This window comes from Cupressus sempervirens, chromosome 10 (assembly GCF_028749045.1).
Source record: "Cupressus sempervirens isolate cs-2001-9-10 chromosome 10, ASM2874904v1, whole genome shotgun sequence".
NCBI lineage: Eukaryota > Viridiplantae > Streptophyta > Pinopsida > Cupressales > Cupressaceae > Cupressus > Cupressus sempervirens.
This window is the reverse complement of record NC_143127.1, coordinates 532,436,494-532,442,700: the sequence shown is the minus strand read 5'-3', so window position 1 is coordinate 532,442,700 and position 6,207 is coordinate 532,436,494. Positions and strand designations below refer to the sequence as shown.

The window sequence follows — 6,207 nt, the reverse complement described above, 5'->3', positions numbered from 1 at the left end:
TTTGTCTTAGTTAACTATTGAACTTGGTTTTCTCTATGTAATTGATAGGTTCCTTAGAGAGTTCTTGGTTGCACATACAATAGGAACATCATCCAAGAATATTTGTCCTTGGTCAATAATTAAATGAGTCTCTCTAGTTTAATGGGTAAGTGTAGGACTTTCAATCGCATTAAGCATGTGTACTAATATCTTTTTTTTTTTTGGAAGTATTATGCTCAATGAGATTACATTTATTAAAAATATCAAATTTTTACAATTCATTGTTCCATGCTACAACATTTTTGGGTTAGATTGTTTAGAAGTTTTTGCATCAACATCCTGTATCACACTTCATGCTATATCATCATTGATATTACATCTCTTCAGGGTGTCTTTTTTGAATATTCTTGTTCATTTCTATGTCTCTATACTCTGAGTAGAAACCTATCAAGTAATTTTTTTTAGGATGTTCATTCATTGATTTAGAGCTTTCATGTCTTCTCTTTTGTATTTGCAAGCCTGTGTTCTAGCCTTATTGCAAGTATTAATTCTAAAAGTAGTTATAATAGTTATTATATTCATTTAATTTTAGGTCTTAGGAGATATAATTTATTATTCAAGTAGTTATAATAACTACTATCAATTCTCTAGGCATGGGATGCAATTCATAACCTCACAAGTAGCTTACAATTTTCCTTCATTGACATTTCAATGGAGTTAATAACTTACATCTAAGTACTGGGAATACTATCATTCCTTTGATCATCAATATTTTTATAGTGGTTATCAACTTCTTTGAAAGGGCCAATTAATGCTAAAGTAAACTTCATTGTTAACTTGTGCAAAATTAATAACCGCTATAAATTGTTTGATATGATTTTGATGATTAACCTTCATTCCTCATCAACACTTTTCTATTTAAATTAATGTCTTAGTAAACATTTGGATTAGATTTCAAATTAAATATTGAAGTGTTTGTGTTATTAATAACTAACAAAGAACCATTGATTGCTCTTATTTCTCCCTTGTCATTGATATTTAGATCAAGGTCATCAATTTTTTGAAATTATGGATGAGTTAACTTTTTAAAAAAAATTAATAGAATTGGGCATGTGAATTTTATTATCACATTCTCATTACTACTTTTTATGCTGAGAAAAATTATTATTCACAAGGATTAATCATTTTTTATATTTATATTTATGGTTTCAAATGTACAAACCATTTATCCCAACATCTTGATTTTGCAATCTAGTTTCTTTAAATTTGACTGAATAATTTTAGCTTCTTCCTTAAGAATGACCCAAGTCCCAAAGTATGATCATCATCTTGCCAAACCCATATGATATCTTTGAGAGAAAGTTTAAGCTATTGATTACATAATTTTTCATATTATATTGTATCTCTATTGGATTTTCTCAACTCCACTACAAAGAATGAAGGTGTCACCTTGAAAATATTTGCAAAAGACACTAAGTTACCTTTTCTTCCATTCTTATTTCCTTGCATCTTGATTATGCAATCTATTTTCTTCATACTGAAGTTCAAAAGTTTAGCTGCTTCTTCAAGCTTTGTGCATATACTAGAAAATGATTGAGTAGATGTAAAGTTCTTTTCATTTTTTGATATCTTTTTCTCTTTAAGTAGGTATAATAGATGAAGCCATGAGGAAAATAAATGACCTAAAATACATTTTAAAATTGATAACCTCTTTACATGGGTGTTATAAGGGGATGAATTATGACTCATCTTGAAGCTCACTTTGTCAAAAATTTTGCTAACAAGGTCATATCCTCTATATCAAAATGTAAAGGCTTACATTGTGTTTTGAATAATGGAACTTCCATCAACCAGGGAATAGTGAGTTAGGTTTTAGGATGGGGATCTAATAACATGTCCATTATCCTTCTAGCACCATATATATGAAAACTAAGATGGAAATTTAATTTATCAATTGTATATCTTATTGTACATGACCATCAGATTGGGATCTCAAAAAGGTAGACACCTAGCCATAAAAAAAACAAAATAGCCCCTCATGACCATACATCTGCCTTCACACCATCATAGCCTTTTCTTGTAATCATCTCTTGTGAAACATATGTAGGAGTATCAAATGTTGTATGCAATAGACAATCATGCTTGAGTTATTGAGTCATTGAACTAAATCCAAAGTCTAAGACATTCAAATTGGTGCTCTGATCAAGACTCAACTTTTGCAGTTTCAAATCTTTGTAATAAACTCCCATGCTGTCACAAAGTCCACTACATTGATAACTTGTTGGAAGTATTTCCTTGCTACATCCTCATTTATCTTTCCTTTGGAAACTTTGTTGAAGAGTTCTCCTATAATACATTCCATAAAAAAATAATAATTTTGGTATTTCTTTCCATGACTTAAAATAGTTGTACAATGTTGGGATGTTTCACTAGTGTAATCATAGTTGAACAATGTTGGGATGCTTGACTAGTCTAATCTTAATGTATGACTTTTCATTTTTCTTGTAAGTACATTTAAAAGAGTTGTTTACATGACTAGTAGATGATAAAATGAAGTATTAAAATGAATAGTGATAATGTTGTTACCACAATCACGAGTCATGGAAGAATTTGAGAAGTAGTGGAGAAGGACAGCCAAATAATGAGAAAAAGTGTGATTTTCATAGTTACAAAATGAAGTGATAGTTTAAACAAAATTGAAAATGGTGATAAGTCACTATTGTAGGACAACCGTATCAAATGAAGTTCAAAGCTAAATGAGAAAATGATTTCAAATAAGGGCTTTTAAATAATTCAAAGGAATCCTTGTTACACTGAGAGAAGACAAAAAACAATGGAAAAGATGTTTTGTTCAACACATTAAAAACATTAAATGCATATGATAAAACACAAACTATTTTCTCAGAATATGAAAAGAATTTATTGGTCATAATTGATGCTACTGCCTATTTCTACTAAACTAATGGAATAAATGATTTCACATTGTATAATATGTTGCTTGGTTTTTGACTTATCCTTGGTGAAATATGGCTTGCAAAGCTACTACCAGTTCTTACATTGGGTGTTTTTGAATCCTTCTTTTTGACTAATGACCATATCTATTTTGCAACACACTTAGATTTTCCTTTACAAAAACTTGCTCTCCAGGATTTGTAGAATTGAATTTAGGGCTCACCAGAGCTTTCTTTTTTAACATATTTGGTCTTTTTTATGTGGAGCTAGTGACGATCCTTTTAAAGAAACTTCTAGTTGAAGGAGTAGATATGGGTGAATTATGTTTTACCGAGTCTGTCAGAATATTTTTGGTATTGAGAATGTTTTTCTTATTCAATGAGATAAATCCTTTTTGAGTTGTATTTATTGCAGTATGATAATATATATTCTCCTCCTTAATTAGTCTTTCCTCATCAATAGGAAAACATCTAGTATGCTCTTGAACTTGCTTTACAAACAAGTTGGAGTTTGTGTCTAGGGAATTTGTGATAGTTTTGTCAAATAATATTCCACTTGCAGGAGTCAATGGATTTGAAGAATCAATATTTGATGGATATCCCTTCCCCCAACATTTGATGGATTTTTTTGAGTGATCACTAGAGTTTGAGGAAGATAAGCCCATCATGCATCTGATGGTGTGCAATTTCTACACTTCAACATTTGATTTATTGGAGTGAATGAGTGAAGAATATTGTAAAAATATGTAGCTTCCTTATCCATATTCACAAAGTTATCCATTTCTTGTCACTCTATAGGATTTCTTGCTATTGTGTAAGTCTTCCCCATTTTGAATCCGTGTGATATTTCTATTTCACGTAGGGACCCTTATCTTGTGCTTGGAAAAGGATTGTCATCATGAATAGTTGAATCAATAACATTTCTTATTGTGGAGAACCTGTGGTAAGACTCCACCATTTGTAACTTTACATAGACAATCTACTCCCAAACCAGATTGTAGCCTGAATTGACTAGAAGGGTTCTTATTAACTACAACTAACTCACTTAAACCATACTGACCTAGTTCTGTAACCACATTTATTTTCATTGAAGGTATCCTTTCAATGTCACATTTGTCCATGCCACCTAGCTCATTTTGGAAAGAGAACTTTGAGATATAGCTACATGTGAGATAGATCTTGAAGCCTCTCTGATAGCAAAAGTAGCCTAGGTGTTACAAGCAACATTTAAAAAATAATAATTTGACTAGCCATCACAATTGTGATGACTTCTTTCAATGGCTAGTTGTCACTTGCACAACATAGATGTCGCAACAACGTCACAATTACAATGACTAGTCTTGAAAGATGAACATAGCTTCCACAACATAGCTATCCCATCAACATCGTAATTGTGATGATGGACTAGAAGCTTAAGACATTGCAATTATGATGATGTACTATTGCAATTGCAATGTCGTGAACATGAACTCTTGTCCCTTCCTTCTTCCATGTTATGATAATTTTATCTGTCTCTATTATGATGGATACCCTCACTGTCATAATTTGTGACAACAAAAGTCTGACACCCATCCAACGGGAGCCAATTCATGGTTCTATTACTTGGGCGATGAATAGCCATCACAATTGTGATGGTTTGCTATCATAATTCAGGTACAAATATAGTAGTGTTTTATGATATGATATCTTATCCCTTGAATTTGTATTCTATAGCCGTGCTTATTGTGATTAATATCTCTATTGGTTTGATACCCACCATGAGGCTACCATATGTTTGTGTTATTGTGTGGAATTCCTCAATCAAGTTGTCTTAAATTTCCAACATGTTGATTATTTATATAATGTCTCCCAAATCCCTCATTGTGATTTTTATTTTTCCCATGATCAAACAAAGGATTCAAATAGCTAGTATCAAAAAGTGGGTCTAGGTTTTTTTATGTGAGGAGGGTCATACTTGATGCTCTATTTACCTCTTCTTGAATATGCTCTCTTCTTTCTTCTCTCCACTTTTTTTTTTCCCCTTTATTTATCTCTATTGTTTTCTTTATTTTGTGGGGAAACAATATCCATTCTTGATATTCCTATTTTATTTAGGATATGATCAGGCTGCCTCTTAAGTATTTTGCCATTTTTTTAATTAGATACTTCAACAATTTTTCTAATGATTACATCCCATTGTTGAAACTCTTCCTCTTCTTCCTCATCTAGTTAAGTTATTTCACATTGTGGTTCTTCATCAACTTTAGGGACTTGGAAGAATGAATTGAAATTTTCATCTTCATTCTTAGGACTATTATGATTTGAGTTAATTCCTCCATTTTGCATATTACTCCTTTCATGGAAGTCTCTATGTCTTGAATAAATCATGTTTGATGTTTGATTTATACTGCTATTCTTTCTTGGCCTTCTTTTGATGTTTAATTATGTAAATTTATCTTGTCCTTGATTCATCAATTTCCTTCCCCATATGTACTTTAAAGATAAATGCCTAATTATTTTTTCCTCTTTTTATACAAATTAACTCATCATTCATGAACTATACACACACACACACACACACACACACACACACACACACACACACACACACACACACATATATATGTGTGTGTGTGTGTGTATATACATATGTGTGTGTGTGTGTGTATGTATGTATGTATGTATGTATATATATATATATATATATATATATATATATATATATATATATATATATATATATATATATATATATATATATATATATATATATATATATATATATATATATATATATATATATATATATATATATATGATAGAGTTTCTACCCTCTTCAAGGGAAATTTAGAAATTTAAGTTCTTCCATAGTAGTGTATATGCCACAAAAAAGTTGAAAGGAAAATATTCTTAGAGAAATACATATATGAAACAAAAATTAGAACTTTAGTAGAAAATAAAAGAATCTTTTCTATATGATATTCAAGAAAACTTTAAATGACATCAATGATATGTTCAATACTTTATGTTGAAATGAAGATTGAGGACTTAAAAGTCTAAATAATATCAATCATTGAGAAACTTTAACAAGAAAACAAATATTAAATGCTGAATTGAAATATCAAAACTTTTTCAAAAATTCAAATAAATTATCAATTGTTCAAATGCTTTAATAAATAAGAAAAGATTGAATGTTGAAAAAATATCAGTTCAAAACAAAATCTGAATTATGAAACTCACAAAATGTCTTGATTAAATAAATCTCTATGTCGGTGTAAAAACATTTTTTTAAAAAGTT

At 30.1% G+C, this 6,207-nt stretch overlaps 1 pseudogene; it reads right to left on the bottom strand.

Annotated features, from left to right (window-relative positions):
- Positions 1 to 1,239: 1,239 nt before the first annotated feature.
- On the bottom strand, positions 1,240 to 2,421 carry LOC149534988 (CBL-interacting protein kinase 5-like; annotated as a pseudogene).
- Positions 2,422 to 6,207: the final 3,786 nt, after the last annotated feature.